This window comes from Macaca nemestrina, chromosome 2 (genome assembly GCF_043159975.1).
Source record: "Macaca nemestrina isolate mMacNem1 chromosome 2, mMacNem.hap1, whole genome shotgun sequence".
In the NCBI taxonomy this organism is placed as follows: domain Eukaryota; kingdom Metazoa; phylum Chordata; class Mammalia; order Primates; family Cercopithecidae; genus Macaca; species Macaca nemestrina.
In genome coordinates this window covers 178,717,308-178,739,501 of record NC_092126.1, presented here as the reverse complement: position 1 = coordinate 178,739,501, position 22,194 = coordinate 178,717,308, and the positions used below count along the sequence as shown (strand labels likewise).

Genomic DNA, 22,194 nt, shown 5'->3' with positions numbered 1-22,194 from the left:
CACAAAAGAGGATGGGGAAGAGGTATTGCCCTAAGTAACCTAAGGAAGGAAGGGAGGGAGGAGGGAGGAAAAAGAGAAAAACTAAAACATGTCAAAGGCACAAGAACCAACTGAAAGAGTTCCCTATTTTCAAAGCTTGAACTTAGGAAAAAAAAAAATTAGTATTAGGTTATAACCCATAGTTTAAAATAAATTTTTATGAGTCTTCAGTTTAAAATAATGTATTAATAATGAAAAAAGTTACAAAAATGTTGTTAACCTTGTACTTTCTTATTCTCTCATTCTCTTTCTCTTCCCAACACACACACACACAGAGCATACACACACTAGTGACACAGGATCCTTTAGGTGCCACTTCACCAGTTGGAAACCTTTGTGGCTTGCAGGGCCTCTACTCAAGCTTCCGTCGCACTCGCTGGGCTTGCTCTGCCCATTCAGCCCAACGGGCTGCACTCGGCTTGCACTACCAGCCCAGATTTTGTGCCCTCTGAGGTCACCAAGGGTGAGCCAGGAGCAGAGCAGCAAGGGTTGCAGGGTCCAACTACAGGCACAGCCAGGCACCCCAGTTGCTGTGGTGGGGCAGGCAGCTCCAGGCGCCAGGACAAGCACTGGCTCTGTGCGCAGCTGTGGCTGGACCAGGTTTATCTAAAGCAACTTCTGCCTTGGGCACCAGCATCTAGATGAGGGGAACATGGTGGCGCCGGAAAACTCAGAGACACCAGTAATCGTCGAGCCCCAAGGCGTGTTACAGCCTTTTGCTCAGGAAGCATTACAGCTCATACATTCCCGCCTTCCACACACTTCCGTGAACAGAGGCAGATCCTAGCTCGTTTGATCCCGCCGCCCCGCTCTGGCCTGTGGCTCCTGGGTTGGCGCAGGTCCCCCCACTGCTTCCCATCACATGTGCGGGGAGGGAGGGTTACAGTGTTAACAGCTCTGGCTCAGGGAATCCTGAGTTCTGGGCCACCTGAAGGGTTGCCATTCTTTCCTCCCACAGTCCAGCGAATGAGAGCATATCACCACCCACAGTTCGGCAAGCCAGCCAGGAATGTGTTAAAGTCCTTTTTACTCCCATTGTTCTGCGAATCCCAGGTTCTTGTCCTGGGTCCAAGAAGAATGAAGTTACCTGGACAACCTGAGAATGAGGAAGGCGGAGAAGAGTTGTACTGAATGCAGAACAGTTCTCAGCACAGAGAGGACCCAAAGTGGGTAACCCCTACCCAAAAGCCAGTAGGCCCCCATGTGGCTGAGTCCAGGAGTTCAATCGGCTCAGAATGGGGGAATGTGTGCTGATTGGTCAATGGGTGAGCTGGGAAAGAGCAGCATTTGATTGGCTAAAAGGCATCATGGAAGTTCTCACTCCAGATCAAGGACTTTACCCAGAACCGGCAGCTCAGTTTTCAGGCTTCAGGTTGTCTTTTGGCTTGAAGGTCAGGTTTCACCAGGGACCTGTCACTGTCTGCCTAGGAATCTGTCTGTCTCCTGCCACTATCACCAGTAACTCATATAATACATAGAAACTGACATGCTATGGCATTATTAGGGTTTATTTACCTTCAGTAACTCCATACTTATTTCACTTGAAATAAGACATAACCAAGAAGAATTTTGTGTTTATCTAATATCTATCTGTTCTACAATAAAGATTACCTCTAAGCCATGTCACTTCCAAATATTTTAATTCCAAATTATAGAGATTCAAAAAAAATCAAGATTATTTTTTAAAATTTTTTCTATAAGTTTTCTTTTAAACGAGTCTTTTTAAGTGAGGGAAATTTTGTATGATTTAAAAAATATGTATGATGATCACAAACAAATTTTCTAGTATTCCCAGAGGTACATTTGAATATTAACTGTAGGATATTTGAATATTAACAAAGAGGTATATTTGAGTATTACCTATAGTATTCTTTCTAAATCTGCCCAATAGTAAATGACTATTTACACGTGACTATATTGTTTTAATGTGTGGAAGAAAGGTCTAGAAAAAATATTAAATTATGAAATTATTTTTGGGTGTCTTCAGTTAAAAGTTCTAGATGAATAACCGAGCTAGTGGATTAGGAGCATAGCCTAAGCTTCCAGTTTCTGCAAAAGTTTAAATCTCTGATCCTTGTCTGTTGTTATCTAATGTGTTCATTTCAGAAGCACCTAGTGCAATGAACAGAGTAAGGAGGCAGAGGCCCTGTATTATATTGAAGCTGGGGGAATGTGAAAGTTTCAAAACTATTGATTGTGGCATTAAAGAGGTTAGTAAAATAAGTATGCCACCACTAGTGAAGAAACATTGAAGTTGTTTAGAATTAAGCTTTGGTTCAATTATCCTAAAAACTGGGCTAAAGTATTATTAGATTGTAGCACCATTTAATTTAGTGCTGACCTGCCTTTACAGTTGAGCAGATGAAACTCCACGACAGCTTACAATATTTGAACTGTATGCAAGTAACCCAAGAATTAATAAATAATTCAATTAAGTGTGCAATAATATTTAAGACATCCTCCAAAATTTGTTATTAGCAGAACATTTTTATGACCAAATTACTTACACAAACAACTGTGTTTGAGTGCATGTGTGTGTGTTAGAAAGAGAGAGAAAGAGAAAGAGGGCTGGAATATGAAAACACTATCATTTTACTTATAAATTTAAACTGTGGAGTTCAGAAACTAATTTCCAAATAACATCTCTCATGTAGGTATTACTCAATTAATTTTTACCATTAACAAAAGAAATTCAGAAACCTTCATTTTAGCTGACAAATACAAACATCTACCAGAATAATATATAATCTTTGATACTTCTTTACTTTTTAACTTACAAGCTCTGAACATATTGTTGCAATTAGATATATGCATGGAATAATGTCACTGTCTTAAAATTACGTGAAAAAGTATTTATCATCACATTTCTTAAACAAAAACTCTTGGCCGAAACTGGATGGTATTTAAAAATTTTGCTTCAGTTTCTTGATAGTCTGACAGCCAAGATGACAGCTCTGATCTTTGGTAGTTGACTACCAAATCTGGGAAATGGAAACACAGTTCCTCATTTTTCATCATTAAATTTATCAAATTTCAAAGTAAAGTTCCAGGTTTATTTGATATTTTTATTCCATTACAAATATATAAAACAAAAGACTGCTTTGAAAAGGCCATGAGGAAAACGAAAACTGTAAAGGACATCAAATAACTGGCAATGCAATTATAACTCTACATCATTAAAAGTAAAACTGAGCCATACATATTGTTGTAAAAATTGTGATAAATCACTGTGAATGTTAATTTTCTGTGTTCTTTGATTTTATTTCTGGTAAGTTCAAATTGTTTTAAATTTTATTATTTAAACATTTATGTCTGATACATTAGATATGATTCTCAGCAGTATATACATCTCTGTGAAGTATTACCAACCAACAATTATTATGATTAGCCAAATTTGCAGATAGAAAAGTGGGTGTCAGAGATCAGGTAACTCATCCCTATATATTCCCATAGAAGTGATGCAGCTAGGACTGAAACTCCATTAGCCTATTTCCAAATTAATGTTCTTAACTATTATGTCACAATGTCTCAATTCACCTAGACCTTTATTGATGTTGTAAATAAAATGCAATAATTATATCAAAGCAGATTATTTCTTTATATTAAAATAAATAACTATAGGACAGAAAACTTAAGAAAGCACTACTCAGGATAAATATTTACATTTGAAAATATAAAATGGAGAAGTTATAAAAATTGTTAACAATGACCATTCCTTTTATACAGAACATACTTAGTTGTGTTTGAACTAAAAAAATTATTAAATTTTTATATTGCCATTATATTTCTTGTGACTCCAAGCCAAAAAATTCTCACTTAGTAATAACTTGTTATTACCGATATTACATGATTATACTTGGCAAATAATCCTTGCTATCAACTGTGGAATTTTGGTGCCATTCTAAATTTTGCTTTGGGCTGTAGAGTCAGTAATTATATCATAAGTTCAGTGGGCAATAACTATTATAGGAAAACCAGTGACCAATGAATTATGTTGTATAATCTCTACATATCTAGAATAAGTATTTTAACAAGTAAAAATGTGAAACAAAAATGACAAAGCTCACTTCTCTATTCTACCTAATATATATAGAGAAAAATAACTTTATCTTCATAATTAAATTTAATTTTATCCCAACAAAAAAGCAAGAAAGTGAGTTTTTTTAATAATTTATTTTTTTCATTTTCTTTAGTTTTGACACAGTCAAAATTTCATTATGCTGAATTTACTGACTAGCAGTATTACATAAATATTTTTAACATACATGCTATATTTATAAATATCAAACTGGTAAACTGTAATCATTGAAAGGTGGTATTTTAAAAGTATGCAATGAACTTTTCACGAATTACCTTCTTAAAAATGTGTTTTCATGATCACAGTTTCTGAAAATGTGACATCTGTTTCCCTTGGTGAAATAAAATCATTATAGAATTCCAAACATACTTAAGTATGAAGATCAACACTGCCTTTTCCAAATTATCATGGCAAGGCCATCAGTGGTAAGTCGGTTCTACGGAAGAGGCACTGATAAATTAAACATTCCTACCTGACTATACCTTTTTCCTGTCATAGCCTCTTTGAAACCTAAAATCATTACTCTACAGCTACTGAGTATCTTGGAATATTCTTAATTTCTTCTAACTCTTGACAGAACAGTTGGTCATCATATCAGATGAAAAAGTTAACTGACACTCTATTCTTATATTATTTGAGGAATGTGGTTTTAGAGAAAGGAAGGCTGGGGGAAAAGGAAGATAGGTTTAGCTATATTATACTTGACATTCAGATGAAAAAAAAATCCAGAAGAGACAGGAGGTACATATTTGGGAGTCACAGGCACAGCAGAGGCTGAATGAGTGAGAGGTCTTTCTACTTCAGAATATGCAAAGAGACAGTCACTTGGGGTGAATAATATTGGAGCTGTTTTTCACTCTTGGGGATCCATATTGTTATGCCTATCATCATATAAAGTATGTGCCCTAATAAAAATTTTTAAATTCCTTCTAACAGAATCAAAGAACCAGTCTCCTCAGAAGTCTTTCAAATGGAAATAAGCCAATGAAAGACAATGTATTTGTCTAACTTGTACATTGAATTTCAATGTGTAAGATTCAATTAATCCTGGGAAGGTATTAATTCCCGGGAATTAATACCTTCAGAGGTAAGTCGGTTCTATTGAAGAGGCACTGATAAATTAATCATTCCTACCTGATTATACCTTTTTCCTGAGATGACTTCATTGAAACCTAAAATCATTACTCTTGAGATCCTGAAGGATAATAACTTCTCACAAATATTTTCATATATTCTAGGTTTGGAACATACAGTTCGATATTCTATACTTCACAGCACTCCCATTGCCATGTGTTTAACTTCCTACAGTTGTTTTAATTGAGACATAAATCTTTTTTGGAGACTAGTAAATATCAAGGAGTTCCATGTTAAATATTTCAAACAAAAATAAGGTGAACTTTTTACTCTGTTTTATATAATATAATGTTTGATATAGGAAAGCAAACAAGACCTCACTTTCAAAAGTCTCTTTCTTTATGTCTACTTTTCAAACTCCTCCACAAATTCTTTATTTTCTCATTATAAATACAAAAATAACTGCCAAATGATGCTTAGGCAAACCCTCACTTTAGGGACTGCATTGAATTACTTTCCTTTAAACTTTTGACCTGGTGAAGGAAGTAGGGCCTTTTTCCAACAGGATAGTTTACTTTTTTGCATTCTTAGATGGGGGAGCATTGAGAACAGGAATAAAAGCAGGCTTCATCTCATTTGTCTCTTTGCATGGGCACAAGGCCAGAAAGTCAGCATGCTCCGAGTTAAAAAGAGCTGAGAGCGTTATAAAACATGTTTCCACCTTTCTGCCCTTTTTGGGTTGAAAACAGAGTGGATTGTCTGCCTTGGCAGCTCCCAAAGTCAGTCACGAAAAGATACAGGAAGGCTCAGAAATGCCTTACCATCTAGACCAGCATTCTTAGTTACAGGAATTTGAAAACTACACATTTCTTAGAAAGGTAAAAGGACCAAATTGTTCTTTGCAGATTTTAAGCATACTCAGAGTAAACAAGAAGCTCTGTACACCCTTCCTCCACAGTACTGGCTTTCTAAAGTGAACTGTTTCACCATTTCTAATGGCAGATCCAGTGGGGTGTATCACTCAATTAAACAGAATTCCATTTGCCGGGTTTTGTTTCACCAAAAGGCAAATCGACCTCTGCGCTTGTAAGAAAATTGCAAGGGCATTTAGTCCGCGAGAATTCATCAATACGTAACAGGAAAATCAGATTCCTTGTGTAGCAACTTAATATAAAATGAAACCCATTTTCTGCCTACAAATTTCATAGTCATTCCAGTCTTTGTAGAATTAATTTTTTTTATGCTGCAGTATAATAAAAAAGTGGCATTAAATTATGGCTTCAAATTCGAAAAGTAGGAAATAGAGTTAAGATTTTCAAATCAAAATGATTTTCTTAGAGGCCATACTAAGCATATGCCAAAATGTACAGGAACATAAGATAGAGATATGTGTATGATAAAAATGAATTTTAAACCATCCAGAAATAAAGGAGAATGAAATCTCCTCAAATGAGTCTGTGATTCAAAATGTAATGCACTAAATTTTCTAATCTCATCTCATCTAAAAATACTATATATTAAAAGATTTAATGTCATAACCATTGGCTCCCATATATTCTAGTCCTTATTTTTGGCTGTAAATCATTCGTCCAATAACTTATTCTGTCCTTGCTCAGATGTTAAGCTCTTCAATGTTCTTTCATGTGATGTATCTTTCAGACCTCTGTCATTTCCTAACCTTGCTTTAGGCCTGCCTCTGGCTAAAATTAGCTCAGCATTGTCTCACCTCAGATTAGGTAAATTAAACCTGGTGGGCAAGGCTTATCAATGGGACTGAGCATGAGCAAAAACTTCCTTTGGGCAAAATAGCAGAAAATATGCAAGTTAAACTTATCAAATAGTATAATGTGGGATAAAAATGTTTCTTGATTTAAGTACAATTCCAGATTCCAGAATTATAATGTTCTTTTTTATTTTATAATCGTTAATGTTCAAAGCTTAAAACAGAGGCGTAAAAAAAAAAGCTTTCAGAAATTTGCTTATTCAGTGTCTCTGACCAACCTTATCAGTTTCCTGAGATCGAAAATGTTTTTTTAGGAATGCAGGACTTTCAGTGCAGGACTTTGTCAGAAAGTTCTGGACAAATGAGAACTTGGTTTGTGTGTGTGTGTGTTTGTGTGCCATTGTGTGTGTGTGTGTGTGTGTGTGTGTCTGTACATGCCCAGTGAGGAGAGATGGCTGGGGTAATTTGGGTGGGCATTGAAGAAATATAACTTGAAGTGAGTCATGGAAAGTGATAAATTTCTTAAAAGGGAAAATATTTAAGGCCCAAGGATAGCTTTAAAAGCCTTGAAATCTTGCATTCTGTACTATATCTGTGACCACTTTAATATAAAACCAGGGTTTATCTTTAGTGATGAAATTTCTCCCTTTCCTTTTCCAAACTTCAAGTACAAGTGGTGTTTCACATTTATCATGCATTTTCAAATACTTTTTTGGCACACTATCACATGCCTGTAAGAGATAACCACTTCTATTTTCCAACTCTAATAAAATATGCACTTCCAAATTGTTGGAATATAAATAAATATATATATATATATATATATATCCCTGTCTCTCTCTATATATATTAATATGTATATTTAATTATATAGATAATTCATGCATATATATAATGTATTACATAGTACATGTATTAACTTATTTTATTGTGAAATATAACACATACAATGAGAGCACAAAATAAACCTACACAGCCCAAGGAATTATCTAAGTTGTGCGTTTGCTACCCTAGCCAAGAAATAGAACATCAGGTGTACTTAAGAGAGTCCACCTTATATGCCCTCCCAAACACTATCCCCTTTCCTCCAAAGTTAATCACAATCCTGATTCTAACAATAATCACTTTTGTCTTTTAGTCTTGTCTTTAACCACTAGGTATATATTTCTATACACTCCAAACCCAACTGTTCCATTTTATCTATCTTTTGAGTTTTATACATGGAACAAAGCACGTATTTTTGTGTGTATCTGGCATATTTTGTTCAATTTTATGTTTGTGAGCCAAATCAATGATGCTGTGTGTAGTGGTTCATTCATTTCCATTGCTGTACAGAATTCCATTCCATAAATATAATGGAATTTATGTAACCATTTCATTTATAATTAACATTGGAATTGTTTTCAGTTTGCAGCTGACAAAAAAATTCTGCTATGAAAATTCTTGCATGTGTCTCTGGTTACCCAAGTGTACATGTTTCTATTGCACTAATTAAATTATTATATATAAGAAAACTGCTGGATTATAAATATGAATAATCTGCACTTCTAGTATATGATACTAAACCATTTTCCAAAGCTACTCCAAAACTTTACATTCCCACCAACAGTGTATGAGAGTTGCCATAGTTCTACATTGTCCCCCAGTATTAGTATTGTCAATCTTGTTAATATTGGTCATTGATTGAGGGTGCCTACTAGTACTTTATTGTGATTCTAATTTCCACTTTCCTGATTAGTTATTGTGTTGGATTCTTTTTCTTATAGTCTATTTGGAAATTATCATTTGTGAAGTGCCTGTTAAAGTCTCTTGTTTATTTCTTTATTAGGTTGTCTCACATTTTTCTTATAATTTGTAGAAATTATTTACATATTATTGATGTGAATCTTTTATTAGCTGTACATGTTTCAAATGTCTCCCACACTGCAGCATTTTACAAAAGTAAGTTTGAATACAGCTAACTTTGCTGATCATTTTCTTTACTGTTGGTTCTGTTTTGTCACCTTTTGAAGAAATACTTCCTTATCCTGAATTCATGAAAACATTTTCCATCACTAATAGAAGTTATTCAAATCTTCAATCCACTTGAAATTCACTTTTGTGTATGACATGAGGTAGATGTTTCATTTCACTTCTAAAACATGAGTATCCTAATTTCCCCCAGATTATGTGTTGAAAAGCCTACCCTTTCCCTCTTTATCATATATCAAGTGTCTAAAAATTTGTGGGTCTGCTTATGAAGTCAATATTGTATTGTGTTCCACTACTAGTCTATTCTCGAACATTCTCAAGCCACACTGTCTAAATTATTGCAACCTTAAAGTAAGTCTTGAAATCTAGAAGAGGAAGTTCTTCCTTTTGGTTGTTTTCTTTAGGATGTTTTCCTTATTCTTGGAATTTTTATGTAAATTTTGATACTAGCTTATGTAGTTCTATAGTCATACACACAAACTCAAATGCCCATTCATACACAATATAGATAGGGTTGCTTATCAAGTTGAGAATAAATGACTTCTTTATAGCATTAGTTATTCAAATATGTATAGTATATCTCTCTGTTTCATTAGATTTTCACGTAATTACTCTCTACAATGTTATAGCAACATATTCAGTTTTCCTATAACACCTTGAAGATTTTTAGTTAGAATTATAGATTTGTCATATTTTATGCTGTTGGATAACATCTTTGCATTTCGTTTTCTGCTTGCTGCTCTTACAGAAATATAGTTGATTTTTATACATTGCTTCTGTATCCAACAGACTTGTAAAATTGTTATTAATTACAAGTATGTATTCAAACATCCCTTTAATTTCTTATCTATACAATCATATAGTCTAAATATTCACAACTTTTTTACCTTTCTAGTACTTAAAATTTTCATCTCACTAACACACTCTGGCATATAATTACTTATGTATTGAGATTCATTTCAATTTGCCCTACCCATTCTGTATTTCTTTTCCTTTCTTTTCTTGCAGTTATGGGTGTCTTCTATCTTTGCCTGACTCAATAGTATGAATATTCTTCCTGTGTTTTCTCCAGGAAGTTTATTTTAAGCCTTATCTTTGGGACTGTGACCTAATATTCTTGTATCATGTGAAGTAAAGATTGAAATTCATTAGTTTGCATATGAATATAAAATTATCTAACACCATGTGTCACGAAGACCACCCTTTCTCTATTAATTTAATATAGGACTTTCATCTAAAATCAATGGACCATGTAAGTCGTGTTTAATTGGGCTCACTGTTCTGTTTAATTAATCTATATTTCTGTCTAGTCTTGATTAATGATTTATAGTAAATCCTAAAATTACATAGTGAAATTTCCTCCAAATATGTTTATCTTTTTCAAAAGTGTTTTAAGTATTTTAAGTTATTTTCCACTTTACATATATTGTAATCAGCTTTGATGTGTCCTACGTGAAATTTTTCTAATCAGTGTACCTTTTATTTCCTCTGTTTACACTGCGTAAGACCACCGGAAGAATGTTAAAATGTTAGGAGTGGATATTCTTGTGTTCTTCCTTAGATAGAAAGATTTAGTCTTTTGCAACTGAAGTGAACTGTAAGTTTTTTATAGATGCTCGTAATTTTGTGAAAAATTCCATTTTTTTCCTACAATGGTTTGTTTAATAAAATGTATTGAATTTTTCATTTTATTACATCTTTTAAGGTAATCATCATTTTCTTTTTTATTTCATTAATATGATGAATTATGTTGATAGATTTTCAGATACTAAAGCAAACATGACATTTCTAGAATAAATTCCACTTGGTGATGATTACTTTTCTTTCTTAATATTGTTGTATTCAATTTGTACATATTTTTCTAAAGGCTTTTGCATGTATGCTTTGAAAAACATTGACTTGTAGTTATTTTGTATTGCTTTGTCTTTGTCTAGTTTTGTTTTCTTTTTAAAATTTTATTATTTTAACTTCTTGTAGGTACACAGTAGGTGTATATATACACAAGGTACATGAGATATTTTGATACTGGCATGCAATGCATAGTAATAACATCGTGTGACATGGAGTATTTATCCCCCTTAAACATTTATCCTTTGTATTACAAACAATTCAGTTATACTCTCTTAGTTTTTAAGATGTACACTTATTTTTAAATGTACACTTACATTATTATTAACTATAGTCCTGCTCTGTGCTATCACATACTAGCTCTTACTCATTCTTTCTATTTTTTTAACTCATTAATCATCCCCACTCCCTTCCCTCCACTACTCTTTCCAGTTTTTGGTAACCATCCTTCTATTCTCTCTCTCTATGAGTTCAATTGTTTGGATTTTTAGATCCTACAAATAAGTGAGAACATGTGATGTTTGTCTTTCTGTGCTTGACTTATTTCATTTAACGAAATGACCTCCAGTTCTATCCATGTTGTTGCAAATGATGGGATCTCATTCTTTTTTATGGCTGAATAGTACTCCACTATATATAAGTACCATATTTTCTTTATCCATTCATCTGTTGATGGACAATTAATTTGCTTCCAAACTTTTAACTATTGTGAACAGTGCTGCAACAAACATGAGAGTGTAGATATGTTTTCAGTATACTGATTTCCTTTCTTTTGGATATGCACTCAGCAGTGGGATCACTGGATTCTATGGTAGCTCTATTTTTAGTTCTTTGAGGAACTTCCCAATGGTTTTCTATAGTGGTTGTACAAATTTACATTCCAACCAAGAATGTATAAGGGTTCTCTCTTCTCCAGATCCTCATCAGCATTCGTTATTGCCTTTCTTTTAGATATGTGCTGTTTTAACTGGGAGGGAGATTATATTTTATTGTAGTTTTGGTTTATATTTCTTGGATGCTCAAAGATGTTGAGCACCTTTATATATGCCTGTTTGCTATTTACATGTCTTCTTTTTGAGAAATGTATATTTAAATATTTTGTCTCTTTTTAAATCAGAGTATTATATTTTCCTATAGAGTTGTTTAAGATCCTTATATGTTTTGGTTATTAATAACTTGTCAGATGGGTATTTGCAAATATTTTCTCCCATTCTGCGGGTTGTCTCTTCACTTTGCTGATTATTTCTGATGCTGTGCAGAAGCTTTTTAATTTGATGTGAGCCCATTTGCCCACATTTGCTTTGCTTGCCTGTTCTTTTAGAGTATTTCTCAAGAAATTTTTGCCCAGACCAATGTCCTAGAGAGTTTCCCTGATGTTTTCTTCCAGCAGTTTCATAGATTGAGGTCTTATATTTAAATCTTTAATACAGTTTGATTTGATTTTTATATGTGGTGAGAGACAGAGTCCTAGTTTCATTATTCTGCATATGGATATCCAGTTTTCCCAGCACCATTTATTGAAGAGGCTGCCTTTTCCCCAGTGTATGTTCCTGAGACCTTTGTCAAAATGAGTTTACTGTAGGTGTGTGGATTTGTTTCTGGGTTCTCTACTCTGTTCCATTGGTCTATGTGTCCGTTTTTATGCCAGTACCGTGCTGTATTGGTTACTATAGCTTTGTAGTATAATTTGAAGTCAAGTAATGTGATTTCGCTAGTTTTGTTCTTTTTGTTTAGGAAAGCTTGGCTATTCTGGGTCTTTTGTGGTTCCATATAAATTGTAGAGTTTTTTTTTTTTTTTTTTTTTTTTTTTCATTTCTGTGAAGAATGTCATTGGTATTTTGACAGAGATTGCATTGAATATGTATATATGTATATATATGTATATATATATGGTGAATTTTGTATGAATTTCATGATTAAAAGGTTAAAAACAAGCAACTGTTCTAAGAGCTTACTCAGGAATGACTTACGTCCTGCCTAGCGCTGCCCTCAGCTAACATGGGGCTCCCACAGTGAAGGACAATGTGATGTCTACCCTTCCAGAGCCTAAGTGAATTCCAGCAGCCCTTCAGGAAACGTATTATGGGCACTATACCAATATTAATTCTTCCAATTGATGAACTTAGAATATCTTTCCATTTTTTTTGGTGCTCAATTCAATTTCTTTCATCAGTGTTGTATAGTTATAGAGATCTTTCACTTTTTTTGTTGTTACTTTCTAGGTATTTAATTTTATTTGTAGCTATTGTAAATGGAAGTACTTTCTTGATTTCTTTTTCAGATTGTTCACTGTTGGAATATAGAAATGCTACTGATTTTTGTATGCTGATTTTGTATCCTGCAAATTTACCGACTTTGTTTATCAGTTCTACATCTCAGAGGAAAAGCTTTCAGTTTTTCCCATTCAGTATGTTACTAACTGTGGATGTGTCATATATGACTTTTATTATGTTGAGGTATGTTTCTTCTATAACCATTTTTTTCAGGATTTTTATCATAAGGGATATTAAATTTTATCAAACATCTTTTCAGCATAAATTGAAACAATCATATATTTTTGTCCTTCATTCTGCAATATGATGTATCACATTGATTGATCTGCATATGTTGTAACATCCTTGTATCCCAGGGATAAATCCCACTTGGTCATGATGAATGATCTTTCAAATGTATTGTTGAATTCATTTTGCTAGTATTTTGTTGAGGGTTTTTGTATCAATGTTGACCAGAGATATTGGCCTATAGTTTTCTTTTCTTCTTCTTTTTTTTTTTTTTTTCTTTAATTGTCTTTGTCTAGTTTTGGTTTCGTGTAATACTGGCCTTGAAGAAAGAGTTCAGAAGTCCTCGCCCTCTTCTATTTTTCAGAACAATTTGAGTAGGATTGGTATTAGTTCTTCTCTTAATGTTTGGTAGAATTCAACAGTAAGTAAGACCATCATCTCCTGGGTTTTTCTTTACTGGGTAACTTTTTATTATAACTCCAATCTCGTTACCTGTTATAGGTCTGTTCAGGTTTTAGGATTCTTCATGGTTCACTCTTGGTAGGTTGTGTGTGTCTAGGAATTTGTCCATTTCTTCTACATTTTCCAACCTATGGGCATATAATTGTTCGCTGTAGCTACTAATGATCCTTTGAATTTCTGCAATATCAGTTGTAATGTCTCCTTTTTCATTTTTGATTTTATTTATTTGAGTCTTTTCTCTTTTTTTCTTAGTGTGGCTAAGGGCTGGTCAATGTTGTTCAACTTTTCAAAAAAATCCAACTTTTTGTTTCATTAATCTTTTATGTTTTTCCTTCATTTAATTCTACTCTAATCTTTATTTATTTATTTTTTTACTCATTTGGGGTTTGGTTTGCTCTTTCTTTTCTACTTTTTAAAGATGACTTGTTACGTTGTTTATTTAGTCTGTCTGTCTTTCTTTCTTTCTTTCTTTCTTTCTTTCTTTCTTTCTTTCTTTCTTTCTTTCATGTAGGCACTGATGGCTATAAACTTCCCTCTAAGTGCTGCTTTTGCTGTGTCCCATAAATTATGCTGTGTTGTGTTTCCATTATCATTTGTTTCAAGAAATTTTTCAATTTAATTTTTAATTTCTTCATTGACTCACTAGTCACTGAGGAGCATATTGTTTAATTTCCATGTATTTGTATAGTTTCCAAAATTACTCTTGTTATTTATTTCTACTATTATTCCATTGTGGTCAGAGAGGATGTTTCATAATACTTCAATTTTTTGAACATTTTAAGACTTGTTTTGTGACCTGATGTACGTATGGTCTATCCTTGAGAATGTTCTACTTACTGAGGAAAAGAATGTGTGCTCTGCAGATGTCAGATCAAACACTCTCTAAATATCTATTAGATCCATTTGGTATATGGTGCAGATTAAGTCTGGTGCTTCCTTGTTGCTTTTCTGTCTGGAAGATCTGTCCAATGCTGAAAGGAGTGTGTTAATGTCTCCAACTATTATTGTATTTGAGTCTCTCCCTCTCACTTTAGCTGTAATAATATTTGCTTTATATATCTGTGTGCTCCACTGTTAGGTATATATATTTAAACTTGTTATATCCTCTTGCTAACTAACCTGTTTATTAGTATACAATGTTGTTCTTTGTCTCTTCTACTAGTTTTTGCCTTGAAATCAATTTTGTCTCATATAAGTGTCGCAACTCTTGTTCCTTTTTGAATGTAGTATCTTTTTCCAAACCTGTATTTTCATTCTATGTGTCTTTTTATAGGTAAAGAATGTTCTTGTAGGCAAGAGATCAATGGGTCTTTTTCTTTTATCCATTCAGCCACTCTGTGCATTCTTCTTGGAGAGTTTGGTCCACTTACATTCAATGTTATTATTGATAAGTAGGTACTTACTCCTGCCATTTTATTGATTTTCTCATTGTTTTGTAGTTTCCCCTTCCTTTTTTCCTTTCTTCTTTTTAGTAAAGGTGATTTTCTCTGGTGATATGACCAAGTTTCTTGTTTTTTATTTTTTGTGTATCCTGTCTGTATTTTGGGGGTTTTCTCTTTTGTCTACTCTGTGTAGTTTCAAAAGCCTGTCTTCAGGGTCATTAATTCTTCCTTCTGATTGAATAGTTTTGCTTTTAAAAGACTCTGATACAGTCTCTAGTATGCCAGTTGCATTCTTCAGCTCCAGAATTTCTGCTGAATTTTTAAAACATTGTTTCCATCTCTTTGTTGAATTTATCTGATAGAATTGTGAATTCCTTCTCTGTGTTATCTTGAATTTCTTTGCGTTTCCTCAAAACAGCTATTTTGAATTCTCTATCTGAAAGGTCACATATCTCTGTTTCTCCAGAATTGGGACCTGGTGCCTTATTTACTTCATTTAGTAAAGATATGTTTTCCTGGATGGTCTTGATTCTTGTATAATTTCCTGTGTCTGGGCACTGAAGAGTTAGGTATTTATTGTAGTCTTCACTGTCTAGGATTATTTTTCCTGTCCTTAAGAAGGCTTTCCAGATATTCAAAAGGACTTGGTTATTGTGGTCTAACTTGTATCTGCTTTAGGGACACTCTAAGTTCAATAACACTGTAGTTCTTGTAGCTGCTAAGAAGTACCACCTTGATGGTCTTGGACAAGGTCCACAAGAATTCTCTGAATTACCAGGCAGGGACTCTTGCTCTCTTCCCTTACTTTATCCCCACAAAAAAACAGAGTCACTCTCTCTGTTCTGAGCCACCTAGTGCTGGTGGTAAAATGACACATACACCCCTATGGCCACCACCACCAGGAGTGAGCGTGGTCACTCCTGAAGCCAGCACAGCACTGGGTCTCACACAAGACCTGTCCTAACCACTCCTTGTCCATGGCCTATGTTCAATCAAGGCCCTAGGACTCTACAATCAGCAAGTAGCAAAGCCAGCCAGGCCTGTGTCCTTGCCTTCAGGGTGGTGAGTTCCCCCAGGTCTTGGGCAGTTGTAGAGGTGCCATCCTGGAGCCAGGAACTAGAGTTAAAAAGTTTGGAATTCTAACTGGTATTCTATTGTACTGCTGCTGAGCTGCCAGTCAAACTGCAAGGTCTTTGTCTAATTTTGGAATTCAGTTAAGGCTGACTTCATAAAGTTAGTTAAGAAGTGTTCTCTCCTACTCTATTTTATTAAAGAAGTTGTTTAAATTTAGTATTATTGCTCCTTTAAGTGTTTGATTTAATTCATCATTAAAACCATCATTGCCTGGAATTTTCTTTGGGGAAAGGCTTGTACTTACAAGCTAAATTTACTTCATTTACTTAGTGTGTTCAAGCTTTCTACATAGTTGCAGGCTGGATTTCTTAATTTGTACCCTTACTTAGTGTGTTCAAGCTTTCTACATAGTTGCAGGCTGGATTTCTTAATTTGTACCCTTCCAGAGATTTATTCATTTCACATAGACTTTCAAAGCTTTTGGTATAAAGTTGTTCATAATATTCCTTTATCATGTTAAAGTCTGAAGAACTTGTAGTGAGGCCCCCTCTTTCTTAATACTTGTGATTTTCATCTCCCTCTTTTACTCAATCAATTTGGCGAGCTTTATCAATTTTCTTTTTCTTTTTTTTTTTTTAAGAACTAGATTGCGGTTTTATTGATTTTTCCCTATTGTTGTCTGTTTTCTATTTCATGGTTCCTGCTTTTTTCTTTATTTATTTACTTTCATTTGTTTGCTTTGAGTTTCATTTTTTTGTTGTTGTTTTATTTTAAAGATTTTTACATTTTATGAATTGAGGTAAAATATACATGTAAACAATTTACCGTCTTTGTCATTTTAAGTATATAGTTCAGTGATAATAAATACATTTATATTCTTTTTTTCCCTTCATCCCTTCCTTTCCCCTAGCCTCTGCTAACCACAATTCTACTCTCTGTCTTCATGAGATCCACTTTTTTAGCTCCCACAAAGGAGTGAGAACATGTAGCATTTGTCTCTCTGTGCTTGGCTTATTTCACTTAACATAATGGCCTCCTGTTCTATCCATGTAGCTGCAAATAACAGAATTCCATTTTATGGTTGAGTAATTTTTCTTTGTGTATATATACCACATTTTTTTCCATTTATCCACTGATGGGCATTTGGTAGTTTTATTTTTAGTTTTTGTGTGAAACCTTCATACATTTTTCATAGTGGGAGTAATAATTTACCTTAACACCGACAGTATACGCAAGGATTCTCCTTTCTCCACATCCTCACCGGCATCTGTTATTGCCTGTTCTTTCGATAAAAGTTTGATAATTTTAGCTGGGGTGAGGTGATGTCTCATTGTGGTTTTAATTTTCATCTCTCTGATGATTAGTGATGTGGAGTATTTTTTCCTATACCTGTTGACTATTAAATCATTGATTTGAGATTGTTATTCTTTTTAACTATGGCATTCTAAAACATTCATCTCTGTAAGAGGACTGCTGTATCTGTATCCCACAAATTTTGATATACTCCACTTTAATTATTATTCATTTTACAACATTCTAATTTCTTGTTGCTAGTTCTTTACTTTATAAATCTAAATTATTTCTATGTTAACCCCATAATTACTTAGAAGTATATTGTTAGTTTCTTAATATTAGAAGTGTTTTAATTATATTCCTATTATTGTTTCTCATTAAATTCCATTGTGCAAACATTCTATCTGGTTTCAAGCTTTTGAAATTTAATGTGACTAGTTGAGGGATGTTTTCTATCCTAGGTAACATATAATGTGTACTTAGGAGAATGTGAAATCCATCGTTGCAAGCTACACAAATACATATACGTATATGTATACATATGTATGTATGCATATGTATGTATATGTATTTATATATGTATACATATATGTATAATGTATATGCATAATAATGCATATATACATAGGTATATAAAATAAAAATATGTATATGTATGTATACATATATCTATATAAAATAAATCAATGTGATTGATAGCATTGTTTAGACCTTCTTTGTCTTTCCTAATTTCTTGAGTAGTTCTTTCAAGTTCTTTCAACTATGACTGTGTAATTTTTTCTTTCTTCCTGTATATTCTATCAAAATTTGTTCCATGTATTTTGGAGACTTGTAATTCAAAATATAAACATTTATACTGTTACGTCTTCTTGTTGTATTGAAATTTTGTCATTAAAAATATATCTCATGTCCCCTAATACGTTTTTTGAAGTCTATTTTATCTGATATTATTCACTCCCTCAAGCTTTCATAAGATTACCCTTTGCATGATGTATTTTTTCCCATCCATTCAATTACATCTTATTTGTCTTTTTACTTAAAATGTATCTCATGGATCCAGCATAGTTGCCCCTTTATTTGTTGCTTTTGTCTGTTTGTTTTTTTTTAATATAGTCTCTGTCTTTTAATTGAATCTTTAGTCAATTAATATTTATTATCATTGTTAAAATTGTTGGGTATAGGCCTACCATTTTACCTTTTTGTTACTTGTTTCATGTGCTTCACTGATGACAGTTATAATAACCTTTTTAAAATTTTGTCTTCCGGTTCAAACATCTGGTGCATCTTAGAGCCAGTTTCAACTGATTGTCTTTCCTCTTGAAATGTTGTTACATTTTCTTGAATATTTCTATGTTAGATAATTTTGAACTTTATGCTGAGCATTATCAATGTTAAGTTGTGAAGATTCAGGATTATATTACTTTACTCCATTGTTTTGTTTTAGGAGATAATTTTCTTGGCTGAGATTGAACTAATACTTTAGTGTACAACAGGCCTGGGCTTTGTTTTGATATTTTTTTTCCTTTAGTTTGTCTTTTTGAGTTTGTCCTGCACATGCATATTTTGGGGACAGTCAGAGACGTGTATAGACAGATTTAAGGATTCTACTCTCTAGCTCTTTTTCTTCTGATATTCTCATATTTTGGGGGGGCGGGCATTCATGGTTCCTGACTTCACTTTTCTGACCCCTCAGCAAGAAATTTTGTAAGGATTTTCATCACTCCACTGTTCTGTTGCAAGTACTGTAGTTATTCCCAGTTTAAAAGTTGTATGGATGGGAATTTATTTGTATAGCCTCAGTCTCAATTCATCTATGTAAATGAGCATTCCACACTAGAGAATACCTTTGTTCACATGCCCATATATGCAGGAGAACAGCTATGGGATCTTTTCAGATATTTCTCATTTTATGCTTTTTTGCATGTCACAAACTCCACAAAACAGTATCATCATTTGGTAATAGCAATATGCTTTATAAAGAAACTAAAATAAAAAAGCAAAAATAAATATGTTGACTTTGCATTTACCCAGATGAGGGCTAGCTACATAATATTCAGGGCCCAAGGAAACATGAGAATTCAGGACTTTGTTATTCAAAAGGCAGGACGAACTGTTCCTTTCTACCACAATTTTTCTCTTGTAACCTGTCATGGTATTTTTTATTTGTTACTTAATGATGAGCTCCCTCTGGGTTAGGAATTTTATGAGGTGAATGCAGATCCCCATAGATGCCCAGCACCCTGCCCATTTCTGTGTGCAAGGCACAAACACCTGAGCCTGACCCTTCTTACGCCAGCACTCAGGCCTACCTGGGGCAGAGGATAGCAGTGATTGCCAGATGCCGATTTACAATCAGGCAGCAGAGAACCTATCTTGAGTTCTCGAGGAAGTGTTGGGAAGTGGGACCACGTGGGAGCTGAGACTCAAAGTCCCCAGGATTTCACACACAACAGAAAAATTTGAAGATGAAATTATTAAGAACTTCCAGACAATGACCACAGAATATTAACTCCCAAGTACAGAGCTTCTTTCTGAGTGTGGATAGAAAAAGGCCAGAAGTGTCCTGTGCAACACTATTGTTGCCATTCCCATGAATCTGGTGCTGACCCAGACATTTACCATTTTTAATGATCTTCATTTTTTTGGAGGAATTAATTTTTCATTGTCTTATTTCTTTTCATTCTGAAGATCCTCCTTTGAAATTTCTTATTGTACAGGTCTTCTGACAGGAATTTTCTTTGTTTCTTCTCTTTCAAACCAATATAAACTTTCCACCAAAGTATGACTACTACTTTTCACTTTCCAGTACTTTCTAGTAGTTGCTTTTTGTACTACGTCTTGGATGTTAGTTGTATTCTTCAGAGGAAGATCATCTGGGATTGTCTTAGTCTCTCATACCTGCAAGCAGGACTTGATAATGCTTTATTATTTGATCCAATTTTCTAGATGACCTCAGAAAGAATGTTAATATGAATTACCCCATTTTTCTTTTTCAGAATCTGAAGGCTCTGAACAACCACCACCACCACCACCACCATCAAATATTGTATTGATTGCTTTTCTTCCACAGAACAATGGTTATGTGGTTTTTAATTTCATTTTTTTCTACCTTAGACATCTTTTTGAGAACTACCCCTTCATGACTTTAAGACAATATATTTTCCAGAAACCATGAAGATGGGTCTTATGCCTCATCAACAAAATTTCTCTAATCCATCGGTTATGTCCATTGATTAAGAGATTCATAGATAACCCAGACTGAGGCAAGGAGGAAAAATCTCTTTTTTTCCTGCCAAGATCAATAGCTAAAAAGAATATGTGTCTTGAAGCACTGTAGCTACTACTGCTAACACTGGGCGAGGGTCTGCCTAAGAGTGACATCAGCAGAAAGGGAAACAAGCCTCATATAAGTTTTCAAAAAGATTTTCATTTATTGAAAGATAAATTCTGGTTATTATATGAACTCCTCACTACAGTGGCATCAAAGCCAACATCAAGGCTCAAATTTCCCAAATATGTGAACCAACAAACTCATTTCATCTATTTGTTTGAGATAGAAATATTTAGGTTTTGTCACATGCAATACAATAAGCTCTGAATAATGAATTCTTGTATCTTAAACTGAGAGATGAAATCAAGGCAATTAGGTTTACAAGGAATTTTTTTTGTTATTTTTTGTATGCATAATTTAATAAAATGATACTATAATAAGCTAATTTGCAATCTGTTTACCTAATATATTGCACATGTTTTATAGTACATAACTTTTAATAAAAAATCTCATGACGCATTTAATGTCTTCACCCTTCTTGGTAATCATAGTTCAGCATCCACACTATGTAAAAACGTAGTAATGATATTGTTGAAATACTTTAATATTGTGGATTCATAAAGCAGGAAGACATGTTATAAAGAGTATTTATTAAATTATTAAATATTTTATTGATATAACACACCGAAAGGTATAAACATACATTAATTGATACTCCAAAGCTATTCAATGTAAAGGCATATGTGCAGTGTTCACAAGGAAGAAATCTATAACCATATATTAACAGGTGATGAAAAACTATTTTCTATTGATATTCAGAGCATATGGCAGTGGGATCTCTCTCTTTTTTTAAGCCAGTACTTTAAAATTTGTATGCGATATCAACTAAGTGTCTCATTTGCATTTGGATCTTATCTCTTACGCGTTTTTATTGTTTAAAAACAAAGTTTAATGCTTTTTCTTTCTAGAATTAAAGGCTAAATTATACCTTTTACACCTCATGCAGGTGTTTTGGATAATCATTAGTTAATAATTCTTAACTACCATGATAGATTTATTTAAAAGCAGAGCACTTAGCATGTTGTGACATTGTGAATTAAGCACACAAGTTTGCAGAATAACTGGGAAAGTAAGCATTGCCACAGGAATATTAACTCATTCTCACAGCAAATTACTATACATTAAAATGTATTTTTTTTTTTACAAAGGGAACCACAAATTTAATATACTTTTAGACCTCAACAAACTCTCACAGAACATTTTTTAAGTCTTAATCAAAATATATAAAATAAAAGGTCAGAAATGTGGTTTTCTGTTTTGGTTGTTTTTTTGTGTGGTTTATTTTTTGTTTGTTTGTTTGTTTTGAGACGTAGTCTTGCCGTTATCACCTGGGCTGGAGTGCAACGGCAGGATCTCGGCTCACTGCAACCTCTGCCTCCCGGGTTCCAGCAATTCTCCTGCCTCAGTCTCCTGAGTAG

At 33.7% G+C, this 22,194-nt stretch overlaps 1 long non-coding RNA gene across 1 annotated transcript; it reads left to right on the top strand.

The window, feature by feature from the left end:
- Nucleotides 1-1,124: 1,124 nt before the first annotated feature.
- LOC139361802 (uncharacterized) lies at nt 1,125-21,207 on the top strand. The gene is made up of 3 exons (XR_011619445.1): nt 1,125-1,304; nt 5,054-5,204; nt 20,442-21,207. It is a non-coding gene; the product is annotated as an uncharacterized lncRNA (long non-coding RNA).
- The last annotated feature ends 987 nt before the right edge of the window (nt 21,208-22,194 follow it).